Source organism: Lepidochelys olivacea (genome assembly GCF_965140295.1).
Source record: "Lepidochelys olivacea isolate rLepOli2 genome assembly, chromosome: 14".
Classification (NCBI taxonomy): Eukaryota; Metazoa; Chordata; order Testudines; family Cheloniidae; genus Lepidochelys; species Lepidochelys olivacea.
The window spans coordinates 27892361-27911874 of NC_140424.1; the positions used below are offsets into that span (position 1 = coordinate 27892361).

The 19514-nt window shown below is 49.4% G+C and overlaps 1 protein-coding gene and 2 pseudogenes across 3 annotated transcripts in view; 2 read left to right on the forward strand and 1 right to left on the reverse strand.

Annotated features, from left to right (window-relative positions):
- Positions 1-19514, reverse strand: part of LOC311531264 (C-type lectin domain family 2 member D-like) — a 188589-nt pseudogene that overhangs the window by 114972 nt on the left and 54103 nt on the right. The window lies entirely within an intron of this gene.
- LOC311531266 (C-type lectin domain family 2 member D-like) overlaps positions 1-19514 on the forward strand; it is a gene marked incomplete at both ends in the record, with an annotated part of 432379 nt that overhangs the window by 78854 nt on the left and 334011 nt on the right.
- LOC311530195 (E3 ubiquitin-protein ligase TRIM39 pseudogene) lies at positions 2676-7802 on the forward strand (annotated as a pseudogene). Its single transcript has 3 exons — positions 2676-2786; positions 2900-3056; positions 5469-7802. The product of its transcript is annotated as an E3 ubiquitin-protein ligase TRIM39 pseudogene (transcript).

Sequence of the window (19514 nt, forward strand, 5' to 3'; positions counted from 1 at the left end):
AAGTGTTCCCACATTGTGGCAGTAATTGTGGCATACTTGGCAGTTCTTGGCACAGTTGGAGACAATAAATCATGTGGCAGTCCATATGGCTTCAGACCAGTCACTGTCAGCAAGATTGAAATTCGTTGTCTGTTGGGAAACTACAAATTACCCTGCAAAATTGCTCAAAAAATTTGAGGCACACCACCTGGGATTTTAGTTTTCAACAAATTCATCATCATTGCCCACAAAAGGTGCCATTTCTCTGCTCTCCTGCTCTTCAAGCCTCCTGGATAACCTTTTCTGCCACAGAGAAATTCTTCCATTGTTACTGCACTGTCTGTGCTCGACACGCCCCCCCGCTGGTTGTGTGTCCACACTGCAAACTGCAGAATTCTGCCTTTGGCTGGCTGCGCTTGTGCTCTCTCTGCTAGCAATCGACCCTCATAGCAAGTGAAGGCTCCCCTTCCACTCTCCTGTGTGGCAGAGTCCTTGGAACCCCAACAAGGCTGGGGGGCTCAACCCACAACCTTGTCATGGTCACTCAGGTCAGGGACTAGGGTGTCCCCACTCCGGGGTGCTCTCTCCACACTGGATGCTTCCCTGACCCACTGATCATTACATACAGTTCAAAGCAAATAGAATTTATTAAACAGCAATCGATTTTAAAAAATAAGGAAACAATGGGAAAGGCTAAAGGAAAAGACATGTCACCCCGCTCGGTGGCATGGGGACGTCACAACCAGCGTCTCTGGAATATCAGGGCTGTTCACAGTCTGTTCCTCACACATCCCAGGCCTCCTGCCCAGGCTCTGGCTGTGCTGCAGGGATGCTGCAGGACCTTGCTCTGGAGGTGGCCACACGCTCTAGGTGGCAGGACCCATCTCCCCAGTGTCATCTGCCCCGTCGGGGTTACGATCCCCCCTCCAAGTCTGGCCTGCAAGGCCTCTTGGCTGGGGGCATCTCCCTGCACTGGGCCCGCTGCCCAGGGTCCCCCTTGCTCTCCCCAGCTGCTCACCACACCCAGCTCCGGACTCCTCCAGCCCGAGCTCCAGCTCCACCACTCTGCCTCAGCACGGCGGCTGCTGCTGCTGCTCTGCCTCCAGTTCCCTGGGCTGCTTCTCTGGCCCCCCTGGCTCTGGTTGCTGCAGCTCTCCCCCCAGGACAAGTCTGCTCTGGGGGCTGCTTCTGTGACTCTGCTCCCAGCAGCGACCTGCTTCCTGCGCTGCTTTTCTGGCTCCTCTGGATCTGGCCCAGCTCTGCTCCCCAGCTCAGCTCAGGCCCCTGCTTTCTCTTTAGCACAGCCCCACTCAGCCTGACCCAGGCAATTCCAGCTCACATGGAGGGCAGAACCCCCCTGGCCTCCTGACTCCCTGATTAGCCTGCCCACCCTGTCAATCAGGCTGACCTGGAGCATTGGCCTCTCCCCACTGTTCCTGGGGACTGTCAGTCTCAGGGTCCTGATTTCCCATCCACCCTTCCCCTTTCTTTTGGTACTGGGAGCTAACAACTAAAACACCCCCATTGAGTTTTAGTAAGGGGACAAAGCGAGCTGATGGAAAAACAGCTTCTGCCCTGGTGGTTTTATTGTCAGCTGAAAAACTGAAACTGTGCAAGTGAGGCTTTGCACTGGGGAGGGGGGAGTGCTCAAACATTTAAAGGGACAGCACACCACAAGAAGGGGCCAGATCCTTGGCCCAATGGTGACTGATTGGTAATGCCCATAAACATACATTCATCTCCCTTCTGAGGCCTCCCCTGCCCAGGTGAGCACTCGGTTCTGAAAGGCTGCAGCTTGGCTCAGTGTCCTCAAACTTCAGCTAAACGCCTCCGTTTCTGAGAAATCTTGGAGCAGAGCAGACAAGTGGGGAAGAGTCTCCCCCAGGATCAGTGTCTCAGCCAGACAATGCCTCAGAACGTGCCGCTCTGACGCTGCTGCCTCTGCCCAGGTTATTCTCCTGGCTTTGCTATTGAAATGTGCATTTCTTACAGGGCTGGACTGAGGCACCCCAGCCGCAACATGCTGACAAGGGGCCCTGTCGCGGCCCTGGCCCCATTAGCAGTAGTTGTGGAAGGGGCCACCCACACAAGGGCTGTCTGCTGCGGGTGGAGCCTGTGAACCTATTTAGACAAGCAGGAGGAGAGGCTGGGGGCTCCCTCCCCTTGGGAATCCCAGGGGCTAGGGGTCCTTTTTCCCCACAGGATCAACAGCAAGAATCCTCTCCCTCCCATTGAGAGAGAGAGATACTCGAAAAGGCTCAGGGAGCCCCCCCCCCATCTATTAGCCAAGGTGTCTATGATTGGATGGGGGAGCTGAGTCATATGACCTACCCCCTGCTGCCACACAAAGCCCCTCTTTTTGCGGAGGGGTTGGCTGTCCCCCAGAGCAGTGAGGCTTGGTGTCAATGTTCCATACACATAAATGGAGCCGTCCCCTCTCATGGCACTGGGCTCAGGCTCTCTACAGACTCAGGCAGGAATCGCTGTGTCTGTCACATTTGGGGCATGTTTTGAATATTTTCTTTGCAACCCAGAAGGTTTGAAACATTCTCTTTTTAATGAAAGCCAAAAACCTGATTTTATCACATAACTCCAGTAGCTGGGGCCTAGACATGGGTTTGTAGTGCCCCTGTTTCATCTGGCCCTGCCTCCTGCAAATTCCACCCATCAGATGTGCAGATTAATGGCTATCACACATGGTGCCCCTGCAGGTGAAACTCCAGGAAGCCCTGGGCCCTCTGAGGCTGGAGCTGGAGGAGGCCCTGGAGCTGACATCTGAAGAGGAGGAGAAAACCACAGAGTGGCAGGTGGGTGTCTGGGTTTATCCTTCCCCGAGCCCTTCCCCCTGCAGTGTTCCCAGGGTGAGGGGCCAAAAAGCTATAGGCTGATATTACAATCTCCTCTGGCTGTTTGCTCCGAGATGGTGCCATGGTACCAGGTGTTTCTGGTGGGGATCACAGTGAAGCATACCAGGGGACAGTTCCTGTCCCATGGTCCATGGCACAGATTCACCCCCGGGCTCTCTGGGGGCAAGAAGGAGATGACATACTCTTACAATGGGTGTGCAGTGTTTGCATGTGAGTCCATTGCCCCATCATACCCACAAACCACGCTGAGTAACTGCAGACGCAGACAGCCCTCAGGAGTGCCAGATCCTCAGAGGTGCTCTCTGCACATCCACACCCAGGGCACCGGGCTCAGTGTGGGCAGATGTTGCCCTGGCCTTTAGGAGTTTGGCCCTAAGGGAGCAGAGCTCAGGGCAGCCCTGGGACTCACTCAGCTGAGCAGACAGAGACAGCCCTTCTTCTCTGCCATCCTCTGCAGCCATCATGGGGCCACTTGACTCATTAATCCTCAGCTGCTGCCTCCTACAATTATAACTACATGGCTGTGGGCAGCCAGCCGGCCTGCCAATATTCACAAAGCAGATACTGTAGTTGTAGAAGGTTGGCATTTGTGTAGAATATATATATTCTATTTGTTCACTCACCCCCACTTCTGGTATTCTCATTCTAGGCGGGGTGGGTGTGCCTATGCAAATGAGATCGGCCCCTGAAGTTCTCTTCCACAACTTGCCACACCTCACCACCAGATGTCAGGGTGGAGCTCATCCTGACACTGCTTACACGCAAAAAGAAAAGGAGTACTAGTGGCACCTTAGAGTCTAACCAATTTATTTGAGCATAAGCTTTCGTGAGCTATAGCTCACTTCATCGGATGCATTCCGATGAAGTGAGCTGTAGCTCACGAAAGTTTATGCTCAAATAAATTGGTTAGTCTCTAAGGTGCCACTAGTACTCCTTTTCTTTTTCTGGTACTCATATTTAGTTTGTGATCTATTATGACCCCCAGATCCCTTTCTGCAGTACTCCTTCCTAGGCAGTCATTTCCCATTTTGTATGTATGCAACTGATTGTTCCTTCCTAAGTGGAGTAGTTTGTATTTTTCCTTATTGAATTTCACCCTGTTTACTTCAGACCATTTCTCCAGTTTGTCCAGATCATTTTGAATTATAATCCTATTCTCCAAAGCACTTGCAACCCCTCCCATCTTTGTATCATCCGCAAACTTTATAAGTGTGCTCTCTATGCCGTTATCTAAATCATTGATGAAGATATTGAACAGAACCAGACCCAGAACTGATCCCTGCGGGACCCCACTCATTATGCCCTTCCAGCATGACTGTGAACCAACAATAACTACTTTTTGGGAATTGTTTTTCAACCAGTTACACACCCAACTTATAGTAACTCCATCTAGGTTGTATTTCCCTAGTTTGTTTATGAGAAGGTCGTGCGAAACAGTTTCAAAACCCTAACTAAAGTCAAGATATACCACATCTACCGCTTCCCCCCATCCAAAGGCATGTTACTGTGTCAAAGAAAGCTATCCGGTTGGTTTAACATGATTTGTTCTTGACAAATCCATGCTGACTGTTACTTATCACCTAATTATCTTCTAGATGTTTGCAAATTGATTGTTTAATTATTTGCTCCATCATGCATCCCATGAAGTGAACTGTAGCTCACGAAACCTTATGCTCAAATAAATTTGTTAGTCTCTAAGATGCCACAAGTACTCCTTTTCTTTTTGCGGATACAGACTAACACGGCTGCTACTCTGAAAGCTAAATGGTCTGTAATTCCCCAGGTTGTCCTTATTCCCCTTTTCATAGATTGACACTATATTTGCCCTTTTCCAGTCTTCTGGAATCTCTTCTGTCTTCCATGACTTTTCAAAGATCACATCATAGTGGAGCTGAAACCAGGGACTTAGGCCTAAGCTCTTTTTGTGCAGTCACTGGGATCTGTGCTCCTCAGTCACTCAGACATAAGCAAAGATCCACCTCTGTCTGTGTAGTGCCTGGCACAACAGGGAACTAGCCTGAGTGGCCTCTAGACCCCACTGCAATGTCCTCCATGTCCCCCTGGCACCCACCCCTCTCTGCAACTCCCACAGCACCTGCCCCTCCAGGTCCCTTGCTACTGCCCCAAATTCCTACCTCCTGCCCCACCCCTGAGCACCTTCCCTCTGCCCCCTGGCACCTGTCTTTCCTCTTCCCTCACCACCACCACCCTTGTTCCTGCAGCCTGCCCTTCCCCCCTGCCTCCCTGACATCTGTCCCCTTCCTCTGCCAGCCTTTATCCCTCTCTTCTCTGCAACCCCCACTACTCCCCTCCTATCCTTTCTGATTCCTTGATGCCTGACCCGTCCCTCCCACTACTCCATGGAGATCTCCCCCTTCCCTTCCCATCTGCTCCCCTTCCCTGGTGCTTGTTCCTCCCCTCTCCTATGTCCCTCACAAGCACCTGCCCCTCTTTCCATCTCCTCTCCTTCCCCTGCCCCCTTGGCCTTAGATGGGGCCCTGACTCTCCTTAAATGGCCAGCAACCTTGTGTCACAGCAATTAACGGGGACACAGGTTAATTTCCCTTTGATCCCAGTGACCAGCCCCTGCCTCCAGCACTGACTCTGTGACTCTCTCCCCAGTGGATGTGACTCTGGATCCAGACACGGCTCATCCCAGCCTCATCCTGTCTGAGGATCAGAAAACTGTGACATACGAAGACAAACAACAGGATCTGCCTGACAATATTAAGAGATTTGATACTTATCCCATTGTCCTGGGCTTTAACAAATTGACAGGAGGGAGGCATTACTGGGAGGTGGAGGTGGGAGACAAAACAAACTGGACTCTGGGGGTTTGTACAGAATCTGTGACAAGGAAGGGGAAGATTTACCTATCACCTGAGAATGGATTCTGGACAGTGTGTCTGAGATATAAGGAATATAAGGCCCTCACCTCCCATTTAACGCCACTGTCCATGAGCGTCAGGCCCAGCCGGGTAGGGATTTTCCTGGACTATGAGGCAGGAGAGGTCTCATTTTACAATGTGACTGACAAGTCCCATCTCTTCACTTTCACTGACACTTTCTCCGGAACGCTCCACCCTTATTTTTATACTGGTTACAAAGAGGGATTTAGAAACACATCTCCCTTGATAATCTGCCCAGTCCCAGCTCAGGCTGGAGGGAATCTCTGTTCCTGACAGTGACACCCATGGAGGAGCCTGTCCCCTCCCAGCGCTGACCAGCCCCCAGGTGTGTTCCTATAAGGATGGCCTGGGGAATCATCTGCCTGCCACCGCCTCCCCCGCAGTTCCCAGCACCAAGCCTGTGAGCTAGGGGAGAGGAGAGGGGCAGAGGGGGGATGTAGGCTGCTGGGTTGTGGGCATGCAGAGGCAGAGATGTGTGTAGACACAATGTCAGGGGTGGCTGCTGTTGCTGATGTAAGGGGGACTGTTGTCCCCTTACTGAAACTCAATGAGGATTTTTGGTTGGCCCTCCCAGTAACAAAGGAAAGGGGAATTGCAGATGAGAAACCAAGACCTTGGACTGACAGTCCCCAGGACCAATGGGGAGAGGCAAATGCTCCAGATCAGCCTGATTGACAAAGCAGGCAGGCCAATGAGGGAGTAAGGAGAGCGGGGTCCCATCCTCTGTCTGCCCATAGGGGCCGAGCTAGAGCCACAACAGCCAGAGCGAGAGAAGCAGGCCAGGGTTCAGCGCTGTGCTGGGAGCAGAGCCACGGCAGCCAGAGCCAGAGGAGCAGCCCAGAGAGCTGCGCCAGGGGCAGAACAGCAGCTGCGCTGAGGCAGAGCGAAGCTGGGGCTGGGGCTGGGGCTGGAGCAGTCCGGAGAGCAGCTGGGGAGAGCGAGGAGGACCCTGGGCAGCGGGCCCAGTGCAGTAAGACCCCACCAGCCAAAAGGCATTGCAGGCCAGAGTTGGCAGCAAACCATCACCCTGATGTGGGGGCCGATGCTGGGGAGATGGGTCCTGCCACCTTCTCCCCAGCACCGGTCACCGCCAGAGCAAGTGTCCGACCCGCAGCATCCCTGCAGCACAGCCAGGGCCTGGGCAGGAGGCCTGGGACGTGTGAGGAACAGACTGTGAACTGCCCGTAAATTCCAGAGACGCTGGTTGTGACGTCCCCGTGCCACAGAGTGGGGTTACTTGTTTCCTTTAAGCTTTTCCATTTTTTCCTTATGTGACGTTATTGACATAAACTATGACCACATAGATCATTGTTGCAACCACTATTATATATTTGCAGCAAATATTGTACAAAGGTTGTTGTGTGAGATGTCTATGAAAAGGTTATGATTTTCTGGTTATGGTTATGCTGTCTGTATGTGTGTAGCATTTTTGTAGTTGAAGTTATGAATATTGGCTATGTACTTGTATCTCAGTGTGTTTTGATTCTAAGTAGCCTTAGTGAAGCTTTTGGTCAGCTTCTTGAGAAAGGACTGTTCTCAGTAAGTGCCCAATCAAGAAACAGGTAACTGACAATGACTCTGGGAGATGCCAGTCCACATCTGAGCTTTCCTGGGAACGTTCAAACTAACACGTAAACAATGGCGTTGGCCTGCAAACTGAGTCATGCATGGTGGACATGTGACTTGCCCATGTGACTCCAGACTCCATCTTGCTGCTGTCATTTTCCGCAGTAAGAACAAAAGGGGTCCTTCCACAGGCAGAGAATATAAAAGGCCCTGAAAACCCTTCCATTTTATCTTCAGTCCTGCTTCTGACCTCTGGAGGAACTTTGCTACACTGAAGCTCTGAACAAAGAACTGTATGACCCATCCCAGATGTGGATGTACTCAGAGACTTAATTTAAACCTGCAGTTTATTCCATCACTGCTACAAGCCTGAACCAGGAGCTTTGCCATTACTGTATGTAACTGATTCCATTTAACCAATTTTAGCTCTCATATATATTTCTTTCTTTTATGAATAAACCTTTAGATTTTAGATTCTAAAGGATTGGCAACAGCATGATTTGTGGGTAAGATCTAACTTGTATATTGACCTGGGTCTGGGGCTTGGCCCTTTGGGATCAAGAGAACCTTTTTTCTTTTATTGGGGTATTGGTTTTCATAACCATTCGTCCCCATAATGAGTGGCACTGGTGGTGATACTGGGAAACTGGAGTGTCTAAGGGAATTGCTTGTATGACTTATGGTTAGCCAGTGGGGTGAAACCAAAGTCCTCTTTGTCTGGCTGGTTTGGTGTGCCTTAGAAGTGGAGAAACCCCAACCTTGGGCTGTAATTCCCCTGCTTGAAGCAATTTGTCTTGAATTGATAATCTCAGAAGTGTCACACCAAAGGCAGCATCTTTACACCTTATATTTTTTAATTTGTTGCTGTTCAGTAAATTGTATTTGCTATGAAATGTATATAATGATCAGTGGGTCAGGGAAGTGTCCAGAGTGGAGAGAATACCTCAGAGTGGGGACACTCTAGCCTTTGTCCTAAGTGACAATGACAAGATTGTGGGTCAAGCCCCCCAGGAATCCTTGACCCAGTGATGTTGGGGGTTATGAGGACTCTGCCACACAGGAGAGTGGAAGGGGAGCCCTTGAGGTTAGGCAGGCTTCTGTGTAAAGGGACTAGGAGTGAGGACTCAGATCCTTTCTCAAGTCAATTCCATTGGGGTAGTGTATAAGCCAGGAAAGTTCCCCACAATAGCGGGACCATTCCCCCGCTTACACTAGGGTGGAGTGGGATGGGAGGCTGCAGCAGTAGGAAGTGAAGAGCCCAGATCACAAGAGGAAGACTTGGGGGAGGGGTATATAATGGAGGGGGGGGAAGGCCACAAGTAGGAAGAGCCCCTTGCAGAAATGAAAGAGAAGAGACCCCAGTATATGGAGGTGGAGCTCTGAGAAGTGGATGGGGAGATCCCAGGGAAGGGTTGAGTGGGCAGAAGGGAGGGATCCAGGAACAGAGAAAGCTGAAGTCAGGGAAGGGAGGAATGGTGTTAGGAGAGGTGTGAACAGGGGTAGGCAATGTGTCCATTCACAGACCCAAGTGTCCATGGTAAAAATTTTGAGGTCCGTGATAATTTTTCAAAAAAACGTTGAATGACTGAATGACATAACCCCCCCTCCCCCAGTGTCCATCACTAAGTTCAGTAATTTTGCAAAGAGTCCATCGCATAACATGGTGGTGCCGATCCCTGGGTGTGGGTGCCCCCTGCACTCTCTGTTTTTGGGGGAGCCACTAAGCACATGTGGCTCTCAGAATCCTCAGTACAGACAGAACTGATCAAGGTCCCATCTGTGCCCTTAGCTGCACTGCCTCACAGGGCATCTGTGGGACCCTGCAAGACTTGGGGGGAAGGGGAACGTTTATCAGAACTTTATTCTACTGCAAACCATGCCACGGTGTTAGCTGTGCTGGGGCGGTTCTGTTCAGTAACCGGATACCTGGGCAGGCAGTTTGATTTTGTATACAGGCCCACAGTGGGAGAGTGGGGGTGAGTGTGGAGTTGGATGGAAAATAGATCCTGGGAGTGATGGTGAAAAGTAGCACTCATTGAACGTCTTCAGGGAACCCGGGAACTTGGGTTCACTGATTGTTACACCAACTGGCCCAGAAAGCCTGCTGCTGTGTACCCCGAGGAGCCGGAAGAGGCCTGAAGGCCACAGGTACCAACCCCCGGGGAGGCAGGAAGTAGCCCAGGGGCAGCCCCAGGGGCTGTGGCTCAGTCGGCGTGTTGCGGCTGGATCCCCACCGACGCAGGGGCAGCCGATCCTGCCCCTGCCAGGGCCCTGGGGTGGGACATGGTGGAGTAGGGTGGGGCCGCGTCCCCCTGCCACCCCACCCTGGGTGGCTAACTCCCTACACTTTTCTGAGAAGCTCCTGCTCTGGAGAAGGAGCTTCCTTTACCAGTCACCTTTGCAGACTGTTTGTTCGCTGGCCGCCTGAGACTCCTCAAACCCAGGCCCCAGCCCACCTGCAGACTGTTTGTTTGCTGGCTGCCTGAGCCCCACCCAGGCTAAAGCCAGCCCTGAGATTGTTTGTTGCTGGCTGCCTGAGCCTCCTCAAGCCCGGGGCCCAGTTCAGTTATAGACCCTGTTTAAGGGCTGGCAGCTTGAGCCTCCCAAGCCCAGGCTAAAGCTGGCCTGTGACTGTTGGTCGCTCAGCCCTATTGTGGGCTCTTGACTGTCCTGCGGACTCTGGTCCTGGCCAGACGGGACTGGACTGAGTGGCCTCCCTCACCATGGGAGAGCGAGGGACCATTACAGTGTGCCATCTATCGCCCTGCTGCTGTTAGGGAACCCCAATGCCACAAAGCCATCCACTATTTCATGCGCATTGCCAAGAGTCAGAGTCCTTCATAGCAGGATGCGATTAATGGCCCTGCAAACTTGCATTCATGTGGCCCCAGTGGTGGACTTCCCAGCTCCCAACTAATTCATGCCCAACCAGTAACAGTCTGGAGTCTCCATCTTCCACAGAGTGATCACCATGTGCTTCTCCACCCAGAGGGCAACTTTCATTTTGGTGTCCTTGTGCTTCAGTGCTGGGGCAAGCTCTGCACACAGTTCCATGAAGATGACTTTCCACACAAGGGCGGCAGGGATCATAGGCCAGGAGAGGCTAAGCCTCCCAAAACTGCTGATCCACCACACGTGAACAGCGACACCTGGGCCATGGCCACGCCTGCACTCCGCCCTGAGGTCCCACTCTTCCCTCTGAGGCCTGCCCTCACTCCACCCCTTCCTGGCTCTGCTCTGCCCATTCCCCTGAGGTCCCCACCACATACTGCTCACTGAGTAGGAGGAGAGGAGTGAATGGTGACAGCAAGCCGTGGGAAAAGGGTTTCAGTGGGGAGGTGGCTGAACAGCTCCACCCATTCCCCCTAGGCCTCCTCTGCCCTCTGCTTGCTCCTCTCCTCCTCAGCAGACAAGAGGAGTGACGGTGAGGGGCAGGCAAGGGGGCCAAGTGGTAGCAAGCCATGGGGTGGAGCATGGGCAAGGTGTGGAGAGGGGCAGGGGGTGGGGCAGAGTGGGGGTGGGGCAGGGCAGAGCTTGGGCAGGGCCACCAGAGGAAGGGGCGGGACAGGGGGATAGATTCCCCTAGGGGAAGCTTCACCAACTGGCCATATTTCCACATCCAAAAGTTGTGCAGCCACTGCCTATCATCCCAAACCTACATAATATGATCCCACCACTCAGTGCTTGTTTCCCGAGCCCAGAAGCGACGATCCACCATATACAGCTGCTCCATGAATGCTAAAAGTAATCTTGTGTTGTTCCTTTCCATGGCACACAGCAGGTCAGGGAACTCTGATTCCTGTCCAGATTGGGAGTCCATGATATGCTACATGACCATCCATGATGTGTTTATAACAGTGACCACAACGGTAGAGAGCAGTGCAGGATCCATCCTTTCAGAGAGAGATGGCGGGCACACAGTAAACAGGGACCATTGAAAAATGCCATGAAACACAGTTGGAAGCCCATGGAATGATAGGGTGGGAAAAACTGCATCATGGGACGTTGAGCCTGCACTCATGACACACTGCGATCCACTCTGTGTTCCCACAACTCCTAGCTGCAGAAGGTGCTGAGTAGCACAGTGGGATAGCCACGCACAGTGCACTGCTCTTACTGTTGAGCACTAAGTGTGGACGCGCTCTGCCGACGGAAGAAGCATTCTGTGAACATGCACAAGTGATGTAATTATACTGGTTTTTGATTGTTGGCATGACTTCAGTCAACAGCATTGTACCCAGTTGAACTAAATATATCTGCAGTAGCATGTCTAGTCATTGCTCCTTTCCCACCACAGTTGAGTTTCCACTCCTGGTCCCAGGTGGTTGCTCCCCAGACACTATCAGGTCTCCTCAGTCTGTTCCCAGATCACCATCTTGCAGCTGGAACAGACAAGTGTCCTGAGAGCCTAGTGGATTGGACGTATCTGTTTATCCCACACACTGTGCAGTGCAGGAGCCTTCTAACCAGCTCCCCTCATGCACGCTGCCCACAGCCATTGGACTTCAACCCTGACCTGGGGAAAATCTCTCTCTAAAGCTGAGATGAAAGTTCTGATTCCACTAGCCATTGAGTCATTGGCCTCTGCTGCTGAGACCGATGACAAAGGGAACCAGTCAGTGCAGGTCCTGCTAGTTATATCTGTGTATGATGGTGACACCTGCCCCACTAGGGACCAGGCTGAGATTCCAGCACCTTCCACAGTGGCCTGTGACCTGCCACCAGATGAACTTTCAGCCACTGAGAGGGGTTTAGCATTTGATCCTTTGTGTTCCTTTGTCACTATTGTCAGTTCCTGACCTACTGGCTGATTGCTCAGCTCTGTACTGCAATGCCATCTCATTCCATTTTCTTAGGGTCAGAGACAGTTTTTCCTCACTGCTGGTTGATGAGGTGTCCTTTGTTTCCTTATAGCTGGAGGCAGTCTTTTTTTCTTGTACTCCAAGAAGAGGAAGATAGGTGGGGCAGCTGCGGAGAGGAAAGAGCAGGAGAATGGAAGATTTGAAATAATAAGGGAAGGGGATACAGTAGAAAGAAAGAAGCAAGGCAAAGGGTGAAGGTGAAATCAAGTGAGAGGAAAGAAAAGGAATAGCTGGAAGGAGAAAAGAAAAGGCAGAAACCTTCAGGTTAGAAACTTTACAGTTTTTATATACTCCCATCCTGTGACTGCACAAAGTCCAGGCTGCACCATCCTGGATCATTGGCTCCCAGGGTATGTCTCTTTAAATCTGCTCCTGCACAATGCCAGAGGGACCAGGTTCTCAGGACAGCTGTCTGGGGATTCCAGCTGAGTAACAACAAGCCTGTGGCAGGAGGGGACCTGCCTAATTGCTGCTCCATTACTGGCTCTGGAGAGTGAAATTCTTTCCACTCTGCAGAGAGATCCCAGGGTATTTCTAAGCACAGCCAAAAATCTCCAAGTGGAAGCTGCTTCCAAGGATCTGGTGTCTACAGACTGTGAGCACCATTTGAGCTGAGCCTGAATCACCAAGTCCTGGGGAGAGGAATCAGAACGAGACTTCTCCCATCCTCATTGCAATGACACTGCTGGGCAAAGGAACTTCTGGCCAAACCAGCACCAGGAGCTGGCACAGTGTGGCATCTGAGCCATGCCCTTTATCTGACCATGCCCCTGCTACCAGCTACAGGCGGGGCCTGGAGTAATAGGAGCCCTGAGGGAAGAACTCATGTTTACAAAAGCAAGAAGAGCCAGAAGGGAGAGTGTGTGAGTCAAGGGCGAGATTTCAAACTGCTCTGTGAGAAGAATCAGATCCCAACTGTGAGATTTGTGACAGATCCAAGCAGCACAGAGCTCACACTACAGTTCCCATAGAGGAGGCTGCCCAGAGTAATGTGGTAGGAAAGCATTGTCCAGTGTAACATTTCCTAGCTGTTGTCGATTTCTCTGTAAGATCCCAGCACCTCTGACCTTCTTGCTCCTCTGTCGGACTTCATCTTTCTAAGCTGTCTACCCATAACCATTAAATAAATAAAGTATTTGTTGGCCTTTCTCTGTATGCACTGCACAGCCCAGAGTGAGAGCAGGGCACCACTGGGTGACACAGGAATCCTGATCTGTTGCAGGAACACCACTACGGTGTGCCCCTGAGAGTTAAACTGTAACCCAGGAGCCTCAAACCTTTTGGGTGGGGTCTGGGAAAGGGCGCGTTTAAGCATGAGGCAGGCTGAGGTGTCAGCACTGCACCCAGAGAGTCTAGGCAGTCAGACACTGGGTCCCCATTCTCAAGAGGAGGTATTAGACAATAGGTCTTCACCCCAAGAGTGTGCTAGGAGATTAGAGTACAGGCTGGACTCTGTTCAGGCTCTGTAACCGTGAAATACCCCACGAGCCAGAGCAGCAGATTCCCCTCCCAGCTGTCCTATGGGGTGGCTCACTGTCATCTGTGCCACCCGCACACCAAGCAGAAAGGCAAGCTGAGAGTGCCAATATGCACAGCATGCAAATCACCTGAGCAGAGGAATGAACTCCTTGTCCCTGAGCTCAAAGAACACTGCCTATTCCCTCAAATCAGTACATGGTGCCATGGGTGTTCTTGACAAAGGAGTTTCTGAGGAAACATTTGCTCACATAGATACTAAAACTTTGGCAGCTCACTATGTTCTGAGATATTCCTAAACTGGTCTTTCATGCCATTGAAAAGCTGATCTCAGGGGCAGTCCAATGGGACACATTTTTGGACGGTCAGAAATCTAGATTTGTTTCAGGTAATCACAGGGTTAGGAGGGACTAAAAGGGTCATCCACGCTAACTCCCTGCCAAGATTCAGGAGCTGTTGTGTCTAAACCATCCAAGACAGATGGCTATCCAGCCTCCTTTTGAAAACCTCCAGTGAAGGAGCTTCCACAACTTTCCTAGACACTGTTCCATTGTCCTACTGTTCTTACAGTTAGCAAGTTTTTCCTGAGCTTTAATTTAAATCTGCTATTCCTAATTCTAAAACAAAGTGTTATAAAAATCTGAAAATGATAAAAGCAGAGTATTTGGGGGTATGTTTTGGGAACCCCTTGACCAAATAACTCCAAAATAGCCTCACAAGCTCTATTTCAGACTCTTTTAAAGAGTACCATGTTTAGAAGGAAGATATATATCCACATGGGTTTCAATGCACTTCCAAGTTCATAAGCAGGTCATTTTATGGAGGGTGGCAGCTCTACAGCCCCTTGATTAAACCAGTCAACTTGCCCCCCCATAGAGTGTACCCCACCTTACTCTTAACTTGTCTTTTGGTCAGTGGCGAATCAAATCCTCTGCACCTCCTCGCTCCCTCAAAAGAGTGGAAAACACCAAGCAGAAAAAAGCTTTATATTTATTAAAAAGGTTCAGTTAACAAAAAAATGAGGGCTTCAATCACTTAGGGAGTGATTATGTAAGGTCAGAACAGAGAAAAAGTGCAACATTTGCAGAAATCACTTTTCCAAGGCATTAAAATGGCTCCACTTTTCATGAACCAGTGAATTAAATAGATGGATTACATAATGAATGACACCATCACGTTCAGTAGCATCTCCCAGTCCCTCTGTCACCCTGGCTCATGTCTCTCCTTGTCACTTTCTTTCACTTTCATTCTCCCACTCTCTGAGCTCCTATCTGACAGTCTCTGACCCCTACAGTCAGCTACACTCCTCAAGGATCACACAGGCCAGTGACAAACAGGTTGCACAATTCTTGGAGCAATGCGGTTGGTTTCTCCATTTCAGTAGCATCTTGGTCTTTATACTTTAACAATTCAGAGGCCCCATCAAGCCTTATGGTCATACAAACTGATTGTATGGTAGAAGGCTTTCAGGAAGACAAGCGTTCTCCAGGGTCATAGAAATTAGGGTGTCTGAGGCTAGAGAAGTTGATTTCAGGGTCTTTAGAAGGGATGTTTTCCCCAAGTGTCAGGGACACAGTCTGAGCTGTGATTGTTCACTCTGAACCCAAAGCCAGGGGTGCATTCTCTCCCCCCTGAAGGAAGCCGGTGGGAAAGTGAAGATTGGGGCATCATTATCAGCATTCAGAAATGTCACCAGCCCCTGTTCATAGTCCAGACAAACCCGGATCCTCCTGGGGACCCAGCTCAGGGGCAGAGGAATTTTAGGGGAGGTGAGAGCCTGGAACTCACCCCACCACTGCTCCATAGCCCGATCCCCCACTCAGGGTTAAAGCAGAACAATCCCTTCCTCCTCACAGACTCTCTGGCAACCCCCACAGCCCAGATTATTTCACCTCCCACCTCCACCTCCCAGTAGTATCTCCCAGATGTGAATCCCTCACAGCCCAGCACGCAGGGTATCAAATCTTTGATCCAGGGTATCAAATCTCTTGGGATTGTTGGGCAGTCTGTGCCATTTGTCTCCCCGTCTGACACTTTTCTGACCCTCAGAGAGGAGGAGTTGGGGATGAGCCGTGTCTGGATCCAGAGTCACATTCACTGAGGAGAGAGGGAAGCAGAGTATTAGAGCCAGAGATCAGCCCTGAGGTGAGTGGCCTGTCCACTCATTCCTATGAATTTAATATATATAATGCGTATGAATATCTATGAAAATCCCAGGGTCAGAGTTAAGGGTGTTTGGATGATAGTGAGAATGTTTCCGTTCATTGCTGTGGGCATGAACTCAGCGTTAAGGTTGGGGTTGGATTGTTTGTCCGACTTCAACTTGGGCACGTCTTAGTAATGTTTTTATTTTTAGGACTGGTTGTGTCATGGTCAGCATTGGCTTAGCTACAAGTTCAAGAAAACATTTTCATGGGAATTTTCTCGTAACTGAAAAATAATCTCCACCTTGAAATCTCACCCTGTCTGTGTGATCCTAGAGTATTCTCTTTTTTTTCCTCCAGTTCAACTGGCAGAGTGTCTACAGGGAGAAAAGATAAAATCAGTGAGATTTTATGTTGTGATATTTATAACAACATCCCCACTCTTAATTCACATGACTGTGTTTTAATTGTGGCAGAGAAACAGACAGAGAGGGACAGAGACACACACAGGTCTTTAATACAAACGAGTCTGAAACCTTCCATTTTCTCTTTCATTCAGGCATCTCACAGCAATGGAATCAATATCCATTAAGTCTCTCAACCATCCTAGGAGGTACAATCTCTAAGAGTTGTTTACTGTTCTCTCATCCTCCCTCTCCAACCCTTGGTTGATTTGTCTCATTCTCCTAATGCATTTTGTCATGACCTAGACCCAGATCCTGTAAGGACTTTAGCGTGACTATAATTTTATCTACTTTGGGCCCTTTGCCATTAATAGAATGTTAAGGGTTTGCAGGATCAGGGCCCTGAGGTGTAAGCTCTTTGGGTCTGTTTGCTCAGCATCTGTACAGAGCTCAGAACAATGTGGTCCTTGTTGTCCATTGACTGAAATACAAACAACAACAAAAACATTGTATAGATTTGGAAATTAAGGCTGGAAGAGGTTTGGCTCAATGGGCCAGATTCATGCCTGCACTGGCAAAGGGATAGAAGGGGACAGTTTTTGATCTCCCTATTCATAGTATCATCGAATCATAGAATATCAGGGTTGGAAGGGACCTCAGGAGGTCATCTAGTCCAACCCTCTGCCCAGAGCAGGACCAATCCCCAACTAAATCATCCCAGCCAGGGCTTTGTCAAGCCTGACCTTAAAAACCTCTAAGGAAGGAGATTCTACCACCTCCCTAGGTAACGCATTCCAGTGTTTCACCACCCTCCTAGTGAAAAAGTTTTTCCTAATATCCAACATAAACCTCCCCCACTGCAACTTGAGACCATTACTCCTCGTTCTGTCATCTGCTACCACTGAGAACAGTCTAGAGCCATCCTCTTTGGATCCACCTCTCAGGTAGTTGTAGGCTGCTATCAAATCCCCCTTCATTCTTCTCTTCCGCAAACTAAACAATCCCAGTTCCCTCAGCCTCTCCTCATAAGTCATGTGTTCCAGTCCCCTAATCATTTTTCTTGCCCTCCGCTGGATGTTTTCCAATTTTTCCACATCCTTCTTGTAGTGTGGGGCCCAAAACTGGACACAGTACTCCAGATGAGGCCTCACCAATGTCAAATAGAGGGGAACAATTACGTCTCTTGATCTGCTGGCAATGCCCCTATTCAACGGTTACAGAGGCCAGTACAAGCCTAGCACATGATAGAGAAGTCCTGAGGTCCTGGCACAGTTGCACCCTTGTGCCACTGGCCTCCTGTGATATTTCCCAGGTGTACCCAGGGTTGTGAGCACTTCACTGCCATGTGCCTTACCATGAGAAGCCATATTTGCGCCTGCCTTGGGCCAGCTCCCAACTCCATTGGCCATAGGCAACACAAGCACTGCCCTCTAGGCCCCGCAGGCCCTGCAGTCTCACTTCACGTTACTGATTGGCTCATTCCAACCCTCAAACCCTGCAAGCATCTCCCTGGAGCGTCCGTCCCCTGGTTCACCGGACACTCGTAGTGTTCACGGATTCGCTGCTTCTAAAGAAACAGTGCACACCAGTTTAGCCGTTACACTTCAGGTCACTGTGCTGCTTGACACAAGGCACTTAGCTATTTTTGTATTGAAAACAAGCACCGTATACTTTTATTTAACAAAGAATCAAGATTCAAGTCATAGCAAGTAGTATTGGAAACAAATGGTTACATTTAAAATAGGGCTGTCAAATGACTAAAAAGCATTAATCGTGATTAATCACGAGATTTTAAAAAGTTGTGATTAATCGCAGTTTTAATTGCACTGTTAAACAATAACAGAATACCATTTATTTAAATAGTTTTGCTCTTTGGGGGAAGAGTGTGTGTGTGTGTGTGTGTGTGTGCGTGCGTGCGCACTGGGGAAGCGTTGTCTCTTTAAGCAGAGCACTCAGAAGCCTGAGCACTTTTTCAGCCAACAGCAGCTCCTGTCGACCGCACTCATTCCTGAGCTGGCAGCAGCAGCAGACAGGCTCCCCCTGTTCCCTGACCCCAGCTCAGCAGTAACCAGGTACATGGGTGGGGGCAGGGGGAACCCCAACATCAGCCCCCACCCCACCCCTTCCACTCTGTGAAGAAGAGTGAAGCCAGGTTCCTAGTCTGGAGTAGCTTGGTCTGGGGTGGCTCCGTGGGTGGGAGGGAGGAGCAGCAGTGGAGAAGGGTGATGCGGGGAGGAGCACCCCCGCCCTGGAGGCATGCAGCAGCACCCCCTGAGCACGGCACCCTAGTATGCAATTAATGCACATTAAAAAAAGTATTGAGTTCTTTTGAGTTAATCACATGCATTAACTGTTATTAATTGGCAGCCTAATTATTATTTTTATTACCAATATTTGCACTGTACAATTTGCAATCTACAAGTCGAAGCATGAAGGGGCATACAAATATTTAACATATCTGGCACAAAAATACCTTGCAATGCCCGCTACAACAGTGCCATGAAAATGCCTGTTCTCACTTTCAGGTGACATTGTAAATAAGAAGTGGTCAGCATTCAGCAATTGGCTGAACAAGAAGTAGGACTTAGTGGACTTGTAGGCTCTAAAGTTTTACATTGTTTTGTTTTTAAGTGCAGTTATGTAACAAAATATTCTACATTTATAAGTTGCATTTTGACAATAAAGAGATTGCACTCCAGTACTTGAAAGGAATTGAAAACTACTATTTCTTTTGTTTATCTTTGTTACAGTACAAATATTTGTAATAAAAATAATATAAAGTGAGCACTGTACACTTTGAATTCTGTGTTGTAATTTAAATCAATATATTTTAAAACATAGAAAACATCCAATTTATGATAAATTTAAATTGGTATTCTATTATTGTTTAACAGTGCAATTAAAACTGCCATTAATTGTGACTAATTTTTTTAATTTAGTTAATTTGTTTTGCATTAATTGCTTGAGTTAACTACAATTGAGAGCCCTAATTTAAAACAAAATCATAATACATACTCTAGAGCCCAGTCTCAATTAACAAGGTACTCTCCTATCTAATTAAGTATTGCTCACCCAAAAATCCTTGCAGCAATTTACAGCCAGGTTGACTGTGATCCTTCGTTCCTGAGGCAAATATGCTGCCAGTCTGCTTCCACACAGATATATCAGGACAATCCATTGTCCTTATTCCTAAAGAAGACACCCTCCTACTGGTTGTTTTTTCCTGTATTTTCCTTTCTTGTAGATTTCAAAATCTCTTAAACAGCATCTGGCTCACTATGCAAATAGGCCTATAGTGTGAGAACAC